Source organism: Cebus imitator, unplaced genomic scaffold, assembly GCF_001604975.1.
Source record: "Cebus imitator isolate Cc_AM_T3 unplaced genomic scaffold, Cebus_imitator-1.0 Scaffold411, whole genome shotgun sequence".
Taxonomy (NCBI): Eukaryota; Metazoa; Chordata; class Mammalia; order Primates; family Cebidae; genus Cebus; species Cebus imitator.
In genome coordinates this window covers 1,185,498-1,202,355 of record NW_016107726.1, presented here as the reverse complement: position 1 = coordinate 1,202,355, position 16,858 = coordinate 1,185,498, and the positions used below count along the sequence as shown (strand labels likewise).

Here is a 16,858-nt window from a genome sequence, read left to right as displayed (position 1 = left end):
GCTAGCAGAGAACAAGAAATAACTAAGATTAGAGCAGAACTTAAGGAGATAGAGACACGAAAAACCCTTCAAAAAAACTAATGAATCCAGGAGCTGGTTTTTTGAAATGATTAACAAAATAGACCACTAACCAGACTAATAAAGAAAAAAGAGAAGAATCAAATAGACACAATAAAAAATGATAAAAAAGATATCACCACTGATCCTACAGAAATACAAACTACCATCAGAGGATACTATAAACACCTTTATACAAATAAACTAGAAAATCTAGAAGAAATGGATAAATTCCTGGACACATATACCCTCCCAAGACTAAACCAGGAAGAAGTTGAATCCCTGAATAGAGCAATAACAAGTTCTGAAATTGAAGCAGTAATTAATAGACTACTAACCAAAAAAAAAGCCCAGGACCGGATCAATTAACAGCCAAATTCTACCAGGAGTACAAAGAGAAGCTGGTACCATTTCTTCTAAAACTATTCCAAACAATAAAAAAAGAGGGACTCCACCCTAACTCATTTTATGAGGCCAGCATCATCCTGATACCAAAACCTGGTGAAGACATAACAAAAAAAATTTCAGGCCAATATCCCTAATGAACATTGGTACAAAAATTCTCAATAAAATACTGGCAAACCAAATGCAGCAGCACATTAAAAGGCTTATCCACCACGATCAAGTTGGCTTCATCTCTGGGATGCAAGGCTGGTTCGACATATGCAAATTGTAATCCATCACATAAACAGAACCAATGACAAAAACCACATGATTATCTCAATAGATGCAGAAAAGGCCTTTGATAAAATTCATCACACTTCATGCTAAAAATGCTCAATAGGGTAGGTATTGATGGAATGTATCTCAAAATAATAAGAGCTGTTTATGACAGACCCACAGCCAACATCATACTGAATGGGCAAAAGCTGGAAGCATTTCCTTTGAAAACCAGCACAAGACAAGGATGCCGTCTCTCACCACTCCTATTCAACATAGTATTGGAAGTTCTGGCCAGGGTGATCAGGCAAGAGAAAGAAATAAAGGATATTCAAATAGGATAAAAAGTCAAATTATCTTTGTTTGCAGAAGACATGATTCTATATTTAGAAAACCCCATCATCTCAGCCCAAAAATTCCTTAAGCTGATAAGCAACTTTAGCAAAGTCTCAAAGCTTCAAGAATATCTCAAAAAGCAAGATACAAAATCAATGCGCAAAAATCCCAAGCGTTCCCATACAACGATAATAGACAAAGAGCCAAATCATGAGTGAACTCCAATTCACAATTGCTACAAAGAGAATAAAATACCTAGCAATATAACTTACAAGGGATGTGAAGGACCTCTTCGAGGAGAACTACAAACTACTGCTCAAGGAAATAAGAGAGGGCACAAGCAAATGGAAAAACATTCTATGCTCATGGATAGGAAGATTCAATGTCATGAAAATGGCCATGCTACCCAAAGTAATTTATAGATTCAGTGCCATTCCCATCAAGTACCATTGACTTTCTTCACAGAATTAGAAAAAACTACTTTAAATATCCTATGTATGGAACCAAAAAAAGAGCTCGCATAGCCAAGACAATCCTAAGCAAAAAGAACAAAGCTGGAGGCATCATGCTACCTGACTTCAAACTATACTACAAGGCTACTGTAACCAAAACAGCATGGTACTGGTACCAAAACAGATATATAGACCAATGGAACAGAACAGAGGCCTCAGAAATAATACCACACATCTACAACCATCTGATCTTTGACACCCTGAGAAAAGCAATGGGGAAAGGATTCCCTGTTTAATAAATAGTGTTGGGAAAACTGGCTAGCCATATGCAGAAAAAGGAAACTGGAACTCTTCCTTACATCTTATACAAAAATTAACTCAAGATGGATTAAAGATTTAAATGTAAGACCTAAAACTGTAAAAACCCTAGAAGAAAACCTAGGCAATACCATTCAGGACATAGGCCTGGGCAAAAAACTTCATGACTAAAATACCAATAGCAATGGCAACAAAAGCCAAAATTGACAAATGGGATCTCATTAAACTAAAGAGCTTCTGCACAGCAAAGGAAACTATCATCAGAGTAAACAGGCAACCTATAGAATGGGAGAAAATTTGTACAATCTATCCATCTGACAAAGGGCTAATAGCCAGAATCTACAAGGAACTTAAACAAATTTACAAGAAAAAAACAACCCCATCAAAAAGTGGGCAAAGGATATGAACAAACACTTCACAAAAGTAGACATTTATTTGAATTCCACTTCTTGCAAAAAAAAAAAAAAAGAAGACGACTATGCGGCCAAGAAGCATGAAAAAAGGCTCATCATCCCTGGTCATTAGAGAAATGCGAATTGGAGTTCAGGACCAGCCTGGGAAACATGGTAACACCCTGTCTCTACAAAATATACCAAAAAAAAATTAGCTGGGTGTGATGGCACATGCCTGTAATGCCATTTACTTGTGGGGCTGAGGTAGGAGAATCACTTGAGCCCAGGAAGTCAAGGCTGCAGTGAGCAGAGATCACATCACTGCAACCCAGCCTGGGTGAGAAAGTAAGGTCCTGTCTCAAAAAAAAAATAAAAATAAAAATAAAGTTGGTGAAATGGAAGTGTTTCAGCGTGGCATGGCATGACATCCTCTCACTGAGAGCTACTACCATTAATTTTATTTGTTTAGAGGTAGGTTTCACTATGTAACCCAGACTGGAGTGCAGTGGCTCCATCATAGCTCATATAACCTTGACCTGGGCTCAAGTGATCCTCCCACCTTGGCCTTCCAAAGTGCTGGGAATAGAGGCGTACGCCACCATCCCTCCATTTGTAATTTAAGCTGAAAAAGGAGAGCCAGGGACACAAGTCTGTATCAGCCGACTCTTCAGCAACAGCTGACACGAGGCCAGCAAATCTACTGCATAGCCAACAACCAACCAGATCCTGGATTTCTGAAGACACACTGAGACAGTGATCAGATGGTTGTGACTACCAAGTCTGTGAGGTTGTTTAGACTGAGAATTGGTAGCCATGCTGGACCAGAGAAAGAGAGAGAGAGAGGGAAGGAGGGAGGGAGGGAGGGAGGGAGGGAGGGAGGGAGGGACCGTGCAGCCCCTGAAAGACAGAGAGAGAATCTCCAAGTTCTGACAGTTTTCCAGTTTCAAAAGCCAAAACTGTAAAGTTGACCCTTGAGCAACACAGGTTTGCACAGGTCCACTTACCCATAGATTTTCTTCCGTCTCTGCCACTCCTAAGACAGCAAGACCAATCCCTCCTCTTCCTTCTCCTATTTGGCCGGTTCAACAAGAAAATGGTAAGAATGAAGACCTTTATGACGATCCACTTCCACTTAGTGAACAGGAAATATATATTTTCTCTTTCTTATGATTTCTTAATAACATTTTCTCTAGCTTATTTTACTGTAAGAATGTAGTATATAATACATATAACAAACAAAATGTATGTTTGTTGACAGATTATGTTATTGGTAAGGCTTCTGGTATTAGTAGCCTATTAGTAGTTAAATTTTGGGGGAGTCAAAAGTTATGTGTAGGCCAGGCACAGTGGCTCATGCCTGTAATCCCAGCACTTTCGAAAGCTAAAACAGGTAGATCACCTGTGGTCAGAAGTTTGAAACTAGCCTGGCTAACATGGTGAAGCCCTATCTCTACAAAAAATACAAAAATTTGCTGGGCGTGGTAGCGCACGCCTGTAATTCCAGCTACTCAGGAGGCTGAAGCAGGAGAATTAGTTAAACCCAGGAGGCAGAGGTTGCAGTGGCCAAGATTGTGCCACCGCACTCCAGCTTGGGCAACAGAGTGAGACTCTGTCTCAAAAAACAAACAAACAAAAAAACCAACAAGTTATATGTAGAATTTTGACTCTGTGGGGGCATTGGTTCCCCTAACCCTTGTATTGCTCAGAGGTCAACTATATATTCTGCACAGCCTTGGGTTCTATGCTTTCCTTTTCTCTTCCTTATAAAACCAGTCAAAATGAGTTTATCTTCCCTGTAACTAAATATATTTGACTAGAATACTGATTACTGCCAATTCCCACCTTTCTTTAACTGTGGTTGTAAGTTTTAGAATCTGGTAGTTCTGTTTTTTATTGGGAAGTACAATTAATTTTTGTATGATCCTAAAATTGCTGAAATCTATAATGGTTTATTTTTAGATTGTGGACCTTTTAGGTAGTTAATAGGCATATGTCTCATGCTTCAAAACACATGTACCTTGAGTTAGGATCGGATGGGACGGGATGAGACGGGACGGGACGGGATAAGCTGTGGTAACAAATACAACTCCAAATCTCACTACCTAAGCAATGAAAGTGGGAAAGTCAAAGATGGATTTGGCTGCTCTTCTCCATCTTATATCAGTGTCAGATCATGATTGGGGAAGAGCGTGCTGCAGAGTTCTGCAAGAAGCTTTTAAGGTCCAGACCCGAAAAGAGCTGACGTTCCTTCTGCCCACATCCCATTGATAAGAATGTCTTATAACCTCTCTATTTAGGTGCAGGGAAGCTGGAGAGAAAAAAAATAAAATAAGTGAACATTTGATGAATTATAAGAATCTCTGCTGCATAACTCTTCTTATTTCCTTATCTTACATTACCTGGAATTACCAGTACAATAATAAATAGAATACATCTTTCATATTTTTTTTGTTATATTAACAGGAAGACTGCTAAAGTTTTATCATTAAGTATGATTTTGCTATATGATTTTAGTAAATACTGTTTATCAAGTAAAAGACAATTTCTTCTATTTTACTTGGCTGAAAGACCTTATCATGAATGAGTGCTGAATTTTGTCTATTGAAATGATTAAATGGAAATCAACTTTTCTAAGGGCTAAATCCTCCAGGGTCCTTGCTATGGACTGAATGCAGCTGCCTACTCCCTTTCCAAATCCATGAAATGAAATCCTAACCCTCAATGTGATGTTATTAGAAAGTGGGGCCTCTGATACGTGATTATGTCATGAGGGCAGAGTCCTCTTGAATGGGATTAGTGCTCTTACAAAAGAACTAATCCTGGAGAGCTTGTTCACCTCTTCCACCATGTGAGGACACCTTGAGAAGACCTCTGTGACCAGAAAGGAGACCCTTACCATACACTGAATCTGCTGGCATCTTGACCTTGAACTTCACAGCCTCCAGAACTGTAAGAGACCAATTTCTGTTCTTTATAAGCCACCTGGTTTATGGTAGTCTGCTGTAGCAACCAAAGAGACCAAGACAGAAATTACAGCATTTTTAAATACACTGTTGCATACTGTTTGCTAATATTTTCCTTATGACATTTTCCTCTAACCTCAAAAGTTATTTTAGTCTATAATCTACATTTCTTGTTATGCTGTTGTTCAGTTTTGATAGTATCCTAATTTTTTATAATGAGTTTGGTGTCTGGCCTATTTTTCCTATATTCTGGAATGCTTTGTACATAATATTGATTATCTATTACATAATAGATTTAATTCAAAGCAATAACAACACACTTCACTGGTAAAACTTCTGGCCCTCGGCCTTTTTTGGAGGAGGAGGCTGGTTCCTGATGATTCAGGGCTTTGTTTGGTTTTATTTTATTTTATAGTTAATCTATTATTGTGTTTCTTTTATTAATTTTTTTCTACAGTTCCCCATTTTATCCACATTTTTATATTTATTATTGTAAACTTGCTCACATTTTTCTATTTCCAAGGATAAACTTATACTATGGGTAAAAAATTAATGCCTGCCATTGTAATCCCCAGACCCTCTGGAAAATGTCATTTTGGGGTCTCCAGCACCAACCTCTCTATGCAAATTTTCTTTCTTTTTTTTTCTTCAGATGGAGTCTTCCTCTATTGCTCAGGCTGGAGTGCAGTGGCACAATCTTGGCTCACTGCAATCTCTGCCTCCTGAGTTCAAGCGATTCTCCTGCCTCAGTCTCCTGAGTACCTGGGACGACAGGTGTGCCCCACCATGCCGGCTAGTTTTTTTTGTATTTTTAGTAGAGATGGGGTTTTACCATATTGGCCAAGCTGGTCTCAAACTCCTGACCTCATGATCCGCCCACCTCGGCCTCTCAAAGTGCTGGAATTTACAGGCTTGAGCCACCATGCCCAGTCACAAATTTTCTATACAATCTAATCATTTTATTCTTGGAAAAAGATATTCTCTTTTATCTACCCATCCCCAATGTCAGGGCATATAAGAATGTAATAACTTTATTGTATTATATTTTCCATAGATAAAAGTGAAAAATCAGACTATTATATATCCAGTTTACATGTGTGTGTAAACAAATTTCTAAAGAATAAATAGACTGAAGTCAATAACAAGGAAAATTTTACTATTTATTCCATTATTCAGTACACATTTATTCAGTACCTACTTAGTCTTCATGACAGACGTTTACAAGGAGTGTCGATAAACTTAATGTAAAAGATATTCTTATTTTCATAAGATAGTATGGGCTGAGGTGGGGAGGGAGGGGAGGGTGAGGAGGGATAACATGGGAGAAATGCCAGATATAGTATGCACCTAAAGTCAAATAAATTAATTTTTTAAAAAAAGATAGTATGGGCTGGGTGTGGTGGTTCACGCCTGTAATCCCAGCACTTTTGGAGGCTGAGGCGGGTGGATCATCTGTGGTTGGGAGTTCAAGACCAGGATGACCAACATGGAGAAACCCCCTCTCTACTAAAAATACAAAATTAGCTGGGTGTGGTGGTACACACCTGTAATCCCAGCTACTCAGGAGGCTAAAGCAGTAGAATCACTTGAACCCGAAAGACAGAGGTTGTGGTGAGCTGAGATCACACCATTGCACTCCAGCCTGAGCAAGAATCTCTCTCTCAAAAAAAGGTTAGTATGGCTTTTTTCAAAATGCTTTTGATATATTATCTATACAAGCCAGGATACTATGCATTGAAAATGCCTTATGGGTTACTCATTGACTTATTCATCTATGTATTCATTCATACATTTTAGAAATATTTACCAAATACCAAATATGTAGAAACATTTCTGAAATGCTTATGATAATAGCCATCAAGCTAGTACTTATTAAATGCTTACTATGAACATGTCAGGTGCTATTCTGAGAGTTAACTCACTAAAGTTTACACAGGTAGGTAATATTGCTATTCCCATTTTACGTATGAGAACATTGGAGTAAATAAAGGCCAAGATGTAGTCCTAAGGGAAACAGTTCACTTTGCAGTAAGGAGAAAAACAAGTGAACAGATTCAATAGAGTACAAGATCCATCGAGTAATAAAGGTGGACCTATGAGTAAATTCAAACCCATTTTTCTCCCTCGAGTAGCCATACTTATGATAAAGAAATTTTAAATGCCTTGTTTTAAACAAATTTAAATTGAAAAGAGTGCGTAGACATGAGTTGGGAATTTGTAATTCGTTTGCAATTCTGGTATTGATGGATTGTTTTATCTTGTACAGGTGAAAGATAAAACAATCCTTTTATGGGCCCTGTGGATCTCAGGCTCAACCACAAAATCAGACCGTTGGAGTAGAGTGCCAGTCACAAGTTTTAGACTATTTAACCCTGAGTCTTTCTAGCAGGCCTGATTTATATTAGAATATTTTATAGTTAACCACAAGTATTTTGTTTGTGTCTGTCAGGAGAAATAAGAATAGAAGTCCTTTCATGACTGAATTAAAGTTCAAACAAATCTCTGATTCATCTTTATTTGGAGCTGCCAGTGAAAGTGGGGTATAGTATAGTTAAGCAGCACCCAACATATAGGTCATTAATCTCTTAGGGTCCCAAAAACTCTTGCAGGGGCTCTGCCAGGGAAAAACTATGTTCATTCTCATAGTAAGACCTCACATGTCTTTTTCACCCTCATTCACTTCATAAGGGTACAGTGAAGTTTTCCAAAGGCCACATGTTATGTGAGGAGGTTGTCTCTCTTCTGGCTAGTAGTATACATGTTTCAGTATTCTTTTCCTTTAAAAACTTCTCAACTTTAATTTTCAATATGGTGACTATTGATAGATCAGAAACAAAAGCTCTTTGGGATCTTCAGTGGTTTTCAAGTAACAGGGGTCTTGAAACCAAAACACTGGAACCACTAATACAGTTGACAAGTACATTGTAGCTCCATATAGCACAGAAGTAAAATCATAACCCTGTCTCTTGTCAGCAAGAGACTCTAGGTAAGACATTTTAACTTATCTAAGCCTCAGTTTCCTTATGCATAACAATATAAATCTCCTAGCTTCATGCAAAGATGAAATGGGATAATGCATGGGAAGTACTTTACAGCAAGTCTGATATAGTAGGAGCAACAACTTTGCTCACAGATAATCTACCTTAGAAAGGAGAGACAGGAAAATGGTAAACTGGCTGGGTGCAGTGGCTCACGCCTGTAATCCCAACACTTTGGGAGGCGAGGCAGGTGGATTGCTTCACCCCAGGAGTTTGAGACCAGGCTGGGCAACGTAGTGAGACCTTGTCTCTACAAAAAAAAAAAAAATTAGCTGGGTGTAGGGGCACTTGCTTGTAGTGGCCCAGGAGGCTGAGGTGGGAGGATTGTTTGAGTCTTGGAGACAGAGGTTGCAGTGAGCCAAGATCATGCCACTGTACTCCAGCCTGGGCAACTGAGTGAAACCCTGTCTCAAAAAAAACTAAAAACTAAAAGAAAATGGTAAACAAATAACTTTTGTTACCACAGGGGAGGGGAACTAAATCACTGCGGCATGGGGAGGAGATGGGGAACTTTTCATTGATACTGCACCCTTCCCTTAGAAGATCCAGTTTATCAAAAGTAATAATGTAGGTAAAACCTTTAAAATTTTTAAATAATTTTCCTGCTCCTCATAGATATAGCCTGGTAGTTTACATACCACTTCATTTTTTATGAAGTATTGTTGTTGCAAATTTATCTATGCAAAGAGCTAAGCATGCAGTGATTGTTGCTCTGGGTATATGTTGAAGCCCCCCAACCCCCAAAGTGACTGTATTTGGAGATAGGGCCTTTAGGAAGGCAATCAAGCTTAAGTGACATCATAGGAGTGGGACCCTTTTCCTATAGGATTAATGTTCTTATTAGAAGAAGAGACGGCAGTGCACTTGGTGACTCCCACCTATAATCCCAGCACCTTGGGAGGCCGAGGCAGGTGGATCACCTGAGGTCAGGAATTCAAGACTAGCCTGGCAAATGTGGTGAAACTCTGTCTCTACTAAAAATACAAAAAATTAGCCGGTCGTGGTGGTGCATGCCTGTAATCTCAGCTACTCAGGAGGCTGAGGCAGAAGAATCGCTTGAACCTGGGAGGCAGAGGTTTCAGTGAGCCAAGGTCACACCACTGCACTCCAGCCTGGTGACAAAGCAAGACTCCATCTCAAAGAAAAAACAGGAAGAAGAGGAGACACTAGAGATATCGTTCCCTCTGCATGCACACAAAGATGACAAGTGGGAACATATCCAGAAGACAGCTGTTTAAGAGCCAACCAGAAGCCAACCTTGAAGGCACCTTGACCTTAGACTTCTAACCTCAAGAATTGCAAGAAAATGAACTTCTGTGTTTAAGGCAATTCAGTCAGTGGTTCTGTGCTATGGCAGCCCAAGTAAACCAATGCAATGGCCTCCGTATATTTGTCACACAGCAGCCCGAATGATTTCTTTAAAACCTAGATCAAGTTGCTTATGGGCCTCCGATAGTTTTCCACTGAAATTGGAATCAGACTCGAACTCTTCACCTTGGCCTCCAGGATTGACACTCTCTGGCTCCTGCTCATCCCTTTGACCTTGGGCCTTTCTCCTCTCCCTCACCAGGCTTGGTCACACTAGCTCCTTTCTGTGAACCAAAACACCGAGTCTGTTCCCATCTTAGAGCTTCTGTTCTGCTCTTGCTTTTGCTCAAAAGTTTCCCCCTGGATTTTTCATGCAGCTGGTGTTTTTCAGCACTCTTGCCTAAATGTAAACTTCCTCAAGGACCTTTCCTACCCGCCCTTGTTAAATCAAGAATTTTATTCACACTTCCCCACCATCTAAGCCCAAACACTAGTGCACCACTCTACCTGTTCCCTTCATAATTTACCACAATTTCCAATTCTCTCTTTCTCTCTGGATATCTCTCTCTCTGTTTCTCTTGCTCTCTGTTTATATATTGCCCATTTGTCCTTGTTATAATGTAAAACTCAGGACAGTAATGACCTTGCCTCCCTTGCTTTCTTCTCCTAATCCTCAGAGATTAGGAGCATGCCTAGTATAGAAGATGCTCTCAGTACTTATGTGTTTAATCAAGGTTTAAATAAATACAAAGCTATGGCCAAAATGAAAATTTTTATGTGAGTTTTAGTACAATTTTGCTAGTATTTTCATGGAATAGATTATCAGAGTGAAATCGCTGGGTCACAGAGTATGCATATTTTTAATTTTGATAGATCAGAAGTACTACTTTTTAATATTTAGTGTGACTGATTTGCCACTTTAAAATTTAATTATCACAAATTTAATTTTTTTCCCTCTTCTTCTTTGAAAAATGAGGCATTTCAAAACCATTTTCCCCCAATGTTTTTATGGTAACGGAAGCATCACTGTTCATTTTGCAAGAACTCTAGCTTTTGCTTTATAGGTTAAATTGATATAGCCAATTTGTCTATAAAGAAAATGTCTGTGAATTGAGTCTTCTTTTGAATTGACCCCTCCATTACAAAATAAATGATGAATTCTAAAGAGAGAGAAATAAAAAACCTTCTCCCTTTTCACATATCATTCTTCTTTTCAGAGTGTAGAGAGTTGTTGGAGTAAAAGCATTAAAGTGTTCCCAGTGTTAATATGTGGATCCTGCAAGCTGAACACATTAAGTTTGAAATTTACAATTGTTATAACAATTGGCCCCTGACTAATCCATTAGGCTACAGCATTAGCTAGAACCCAGAGCTAGGAATGCTTTAACACTTATGTGTACATTTAAGTTGGCCTCATTGTTACCCAGTCGTCAATAGTATCCTTAACATTTCCAGCTGCCTCTTCACTGTTTGATATGTACAAGGGGCTGGGGCAAAAGTGTAGAGGGAGCCACTGAAACCTGTCCCCAGTATCAGGGAAAAAACACAATTCAGGAACGCGTGGTTCTGATAGTGGGTTAGGACAGAAAATAGTAAAACTGGTTTTAATGCCATTCAGTTATTATAGTCCCACCTCAACTGAAATCAAAAGAAAAATCCTTGTGTCTAAAGAATAATTACACAGTTTGAAATAGAGTGAACATTCCATAAAGAAATTTTTAAATCCTTTTTCTAAGAAAATACTCTCCTATTACCTTGTGCAAATGGCAATCTATACTTATTGGCTGAATAATAATTAAGGGAATTAATTAATTAATTCCTGGCAGATTTATTATTTCATTAGTCACTGACCATGATCTACACCACGATAGGGTGAAATTTAAAAGTTCTTCCATTATTCCTTCAAATTGCATTGTAGAGCTCTTCACATATAATTAGTTCTTTTTTTTTTTTTTTTTTTTTTCCTAATGTTACCTATTGTTTCCTTACAAATGCAATTCAATGTGACATTCACAGCCCTCTTCAGTCTTACCACAATCCACTTTCCAGCCACAATCCCCACTATTCCCCTGCAACCACCACACTTCCACTCCGTTGAACTGCCACCCAGGTATCTCCTGAACTTTATTCTGTTCCTTCTTCTAATCCCTCATCTGTTTTCTTCTACTCAAATTCTACATCTTTCCTGGCCTGAATCAAATGCCACATCTCAATGAAATCTTCCCCAAGTCCTCACTGCCTTTCTCCTGAATTATAAGTGTCTCCTCAGTATTTCTCTGGCACTTACTATGGCACTGCACTGTGTGAACTGAACTGTGTGTATCTATGTACATTATTGGTTTGCTCTATTAGATTATAAGTTCCTCAGAGTCAAGAGTCTGCATTACCCATCTTGTGTCTCCCATTGCAACTTTATAGAGTCTTTTGCATAAACGATGCTCAAAAATGTTTAAAGAAGTAAACCAGCTGCTGAGAAACAATGCTGAATGTTTGCACTGAGCATTTTGACAGCTGTGTCATAATAGTGATGCTGCCTAGCACATACACGCTCTTCTTGAACACTAAACAATAGACCACGGCCCTGAAGGGTATTTTGTTCTACCTTTTTTGCATCGCGAATTGATCTTTGATTCCAGAGCAACTCTACATGTATGTGTGTGCTATCAAGATAAATCTCTTCTTTGTCCCACCAGCTTAGATATATTCAGGTGAAGCATGCATGTGAAATCCGTGAAAATGTTTTGCATCGTGAATTGATCTTTGATTCCAGAGCAACTCTACATGTATGTGTGTAATCTCAGCTACTCAGGAGACTGAGGCACGAGAATCACTTGAACCCAGGAGGCAGAGGTTGCAGTGAGCCAAGATGGCACCATTGCACTCCAGCCTGAATGACAAGAGTGAAGCTCTGTCTCAAAAAAAGAAAAAAAAAAAGACTGATTTGAATTTTGCAAAATAGTATTAGATGTAAATATATTGATCAACTTTGGGGGAACTCAAAGGTTAACTTTATAAATGAAAGGAAAAATAGTCCTGCAGAATGCCTCAAAGTATCTGGCTTTCAGAAATCTAGAAACCTATTTTGTGTTGATTTGTCAGCATTACAGTGTACAAAAGCCATCCAATTGCCTGGGTGTACTCTCTCCAAAGTCATGGCTTTTAGGTAACAGTTGACGGGAGCTCAAACTGCTTCTCACATTTTATTTGTATCTAAATCAGAAACTCTAGGTCTCGGCTACAATCATTCCTCTATCATTAAGACAAGATAAAATATAATTTATGATAAAGTATCTGGGCAGTTCAACTTAAGAATACAGAGGTTAATATACTTAAATCTAGACTCCTCTCAAATTCCCTTTGTGCAAAAAGGTGAATTTTGGATGTGACTTACTCTCCTGTTCTTGGTATTCATGATAACTAAGGAGGCAAGGGAACCCTGTCACTTGGTCAGGATGCAGAAGCCAAAACTCATCTATTTCAGGATAAGGAACCCAGAATAAGGGAGAATCATAAATGAAAGACAAAGGCAGAAGAAATCCCACTGGCTTAGAATGAACGTGATGGTGACCAGGAAGATTAACCCTTTCCAAAATGTAATGCACACACATAATACTCTATTGATGAATACAGCAGTGCCTATACATCGCTGTTTTGGTTCATTACTGGGAGCAGGGTAAAAAGATTCCTAAGGGCTACGGTAAGTGAGCTTAGTGAAAATGCACCACAAAGACCAGAGGGAAAGCTCTGGAAACTGCTGGATCATCAGATCAATAGACTCAAAGATGACTAAGTTGGGAAGCTTTATGCAGTTTAAACATTTGTGCAGGGAGTATCCCCACACAGCCTTTTATTGACAGCTACAGATCAATGGTAATTTTTGATCATTTTCAACCTACATAAACCTATTGACCCCATGGCCACCTTTGGGGCACTTCAAGTCGTCAAAAATAATCAGAGGAGATGGTGTAAAATTGTCAGACTACTGAAGACTCCAAGCAGTTTCATATGTCCCCAGGAGCTGAGTCAAGAGGTTAAAATATAGTTCAAATTGCCAGCAGAACCTCAACTGGCAGAATGTTCCAGAGAGTCTTGTCTTTAAGTCTCATAAAATGAGGCACTGATTTGTATCCAAACTCTGACCTCCATGCATATAAGTTATAGGGAAAAAAAGAGGCTGAATCCCATTGAAGATATTAGGTTGCAAATAATGGATTATTCCTAGTAAAATAGTTCTTCCTGTTTCTCTTTGTTGAGTCATTCTCTTCCTCCGCTGCCTAACAAAAGTAGCTGATATGGTTGCAGAATTATGTACAATATGGACGGGGACATAGAATGAACAGAGACAAAATGGAAACAAGGGCAAGGTTGGCAGCCCAGAAGTCAGGGATAACAAAAAATGTAGTTAAAAAAAATCATTAGGAAGAGTGGGAAGGAAAGAGCAAAATAATGGCAATGAAGGGGAAGAAGTAAGAGTATTGAATTAAGATAATCTCCATAGAGGAAAAGGAGTGAGGGAGGAAGGAAAGGTTGAGAAAGGAACGAGAAAGGAAGGGAAGGAAGAAAGGTGAAGCAAAGGAGTGAAAGGAAGGAAAATCGTTTTCAATGATGACTTTTCCTAGTCAGTGGGACAGAATGCTGCATCTCCAAAGGAAGGAATTGAACCCAAAACATCTAAGATCCACAATGCTCAAAAAAATATCCTGAATTTAAGAAAAATAACAAGTAACTGAGTAAGTAAATGAGAGACAACCCAATCCACAGAGTGAACTGCATCCACATTCTGCATCAGGATTCTAAAATAGTCAATTTTGGTATTGGAAATTCATTCAGGAGAGAATAATATAAATTATTTCCTAAAATGTCAAAGAATAAATTGGTAAGGATTGTCTTGCCATTTTTATGTTTTCTTCATTTTTTAATACAGCTTTTACTAAACATTGACAAAAACTATGGCTATTAATGAGATTTATTTAAGGAGTCTATATGTGTTGTGTGTGCGTATGTCTGTGTGTGTGTCTGTGTGTGTATGTGTACATACGTAACTCTTCAGGAATAACAAATTAGCCAGATCCAGTGGCTCACACCTGTAATCCCAGCACTTTTGAGCAGCCAAGGCAAAAGGATTGCTTGAGCTAGAGAGTTGGAGGCCAGCCTGGGCAACATAATGATGCCCAATCTCTAGAAAGAAAAAAAAAAAGAACGAACAAAAAGAAACCTTTTCTAATTAGCCACACATGGTGGAACATGCCTGTAGTCCCGGCTACTCAGGAAGCTGAGGCAGGAGAATCACTTGAGCCCAGGGGTTCAAGGCTGCAGCAAGCCATGATCATGCCACTACGCTCCAGCCTAAGCAAAAGAGCCAATAAATATTAATTAATTAATAACAAATTAATGTAATGTGAGAACTTGTCCTCAGTATAATTTCATGACACAAAAATTCTCTTTTAAATTCCAACATGCAATTATTTCTCTTTTTTTAGGATACATGTAGACCAGGTTAAACAAAACAACTGTTGTAATCACCCTTTGTAGGAGTATATCCCTAAACATTTCCTGTGCCAGGCATGCACGAACTTCAACTTGCGACCTGCAGGCCGTATTTCTATATTAGCTGGTGGAGGTTTTGAAGCCAGGGCATTCTGAATACTTCTGCTTTCAAGGATCTGAGCCATAAATGTTTATTAAAAGAATCTATAATGAAATCAGTTTTGTTATTTTCTTAATGGTTGCCTGGAGTGTGTTGGATGACTGAATGCCAGTTGTTAATCATTAAGTACTCGTGTTACCAAAAGTGTTTGATAGTATTGCCATCTAGGGGCTGAATGAAATTTTCAGCTCTGAAATAAACTATAATTGAGCAGGTGCAGCTATTGACAATATACATATGTTTTTGCTTTATAGCCCACATGCTTTTCATGTTTCTTATGACAAAAGCTTATGAAAAAATGTCCCCCAGCAGCCCACCTTTTTTATATATAATCTGTTAGAGGTGATTACTATTTGCTTTGGAGCGTATGGTTTTTTGGCATCTATTACTGAATATTCTGAACAAAGAATTATTCTTTTTTGCATTATTAATCTTGCCCATGTTTGCCCTATTTCCACAGAAAAGGAATCATTTATCAGAAAAGAATGTTTGTAATCGGGACTTGTAGCATCTTCAGATTTAATATTCATTATGGTCATTCTAGTTCTGTGCTATATTTATCTAAAAGGCCAATCCAATGTTGTGGAGAAATAACTTTTTAAATATTTATGATCTAACTTTTAATATTTTAAAAAAGAGAAATTAGTATTTCTGTAAAATTTGTTTCAGAGTCTGGTTGCTCAGCAAATGTTTAAATATTAAAAGATTTCAAGAGGTTAGCATGTAATATCATAATGGGACTTATTGAAATAGGAAAATTGACTTTACAAGTTTTTGATGTGTAAAGGAAATTGTATTTTCTCTGCCTATGTTTTAACACATAACAAGAAATATTAACACAGTTAAAATGTATAGCCAATAATGTCAGAAAACAAAACCAAAAACTATTTCTACATTGTTTTGTTTTTGTCTAACCAGTTTGTTTGGAAAACAATTCTGTTTCATTTTGTCATCTCGTTTTAGATTTTATCCAAAATGATATTTGGATATCCCCAAATTAAGGAGGACTTCCTTATACATAATTTTGTCTGATGTTCTTGGGTACCTACTTTCAGAAAAAACTTCCACTACTCCACTTCACATTCCTCCTCACATGCTCACCAAGAAAATAAGATAATTGAAAACCATGTATCACATTAAAACATCTAATAAACCAAAGCAGATCATCGATTGTAAACATCCTACTAACCCAGTCAAAATTTTCTCATATTTCTTACATCCTTTGGGTATGGTACATAACAGAAAATGCCAATTGTGTGTGTGTGTGTGTGTGTGTGTGTGTGTGTGTGTGTGTGTGTATACCTATGCACACATTACTACCCTACTTGCAGACATAATTCGTACTTTAAAAAGATATTCTTTTTGTCCAGATGTGGAAAGAGTACCCCAGGGCCTTTAGAAACATTAGGATTCTTAGCTCCAGTTTAGTCATGCCAAATATGTTAAATGTTGCTCTCTAAGCAGAAAAACAAACAAACAAAAAATCCTAATTTGGTTATCTCTTTTTTCTTTTCTTTTAAATCAGCAAAGACCAAATTCTCCAAGCCTAGCTAACAAGTACTTTTGGTAGGTTTCATAGTTTTGGTTATGGTGCTTTTAACAATAAAATATGCTGGGCACGGTGGCTCAAGCCTGTAATCCCAGCACTTTGGGAGGCCGAGGCGGGTGGATCACGAGGTCAAGAGAT

At 38.2% G+C, this 16,858-nt stretch overlaps 1 protein-coding gene across 3 annotated transcripts in view; it reads left to right on the top strand.

Annotated features, from left to right (window-relative positions):
• The window catches only part of USH2A (usherin), a 777,259-nt gene that overhangs the window by 707,484 nt on the left and 52,917 nt on the right, over positions 1-16,858 (top strand). The window lies entirely within an intron of this gene.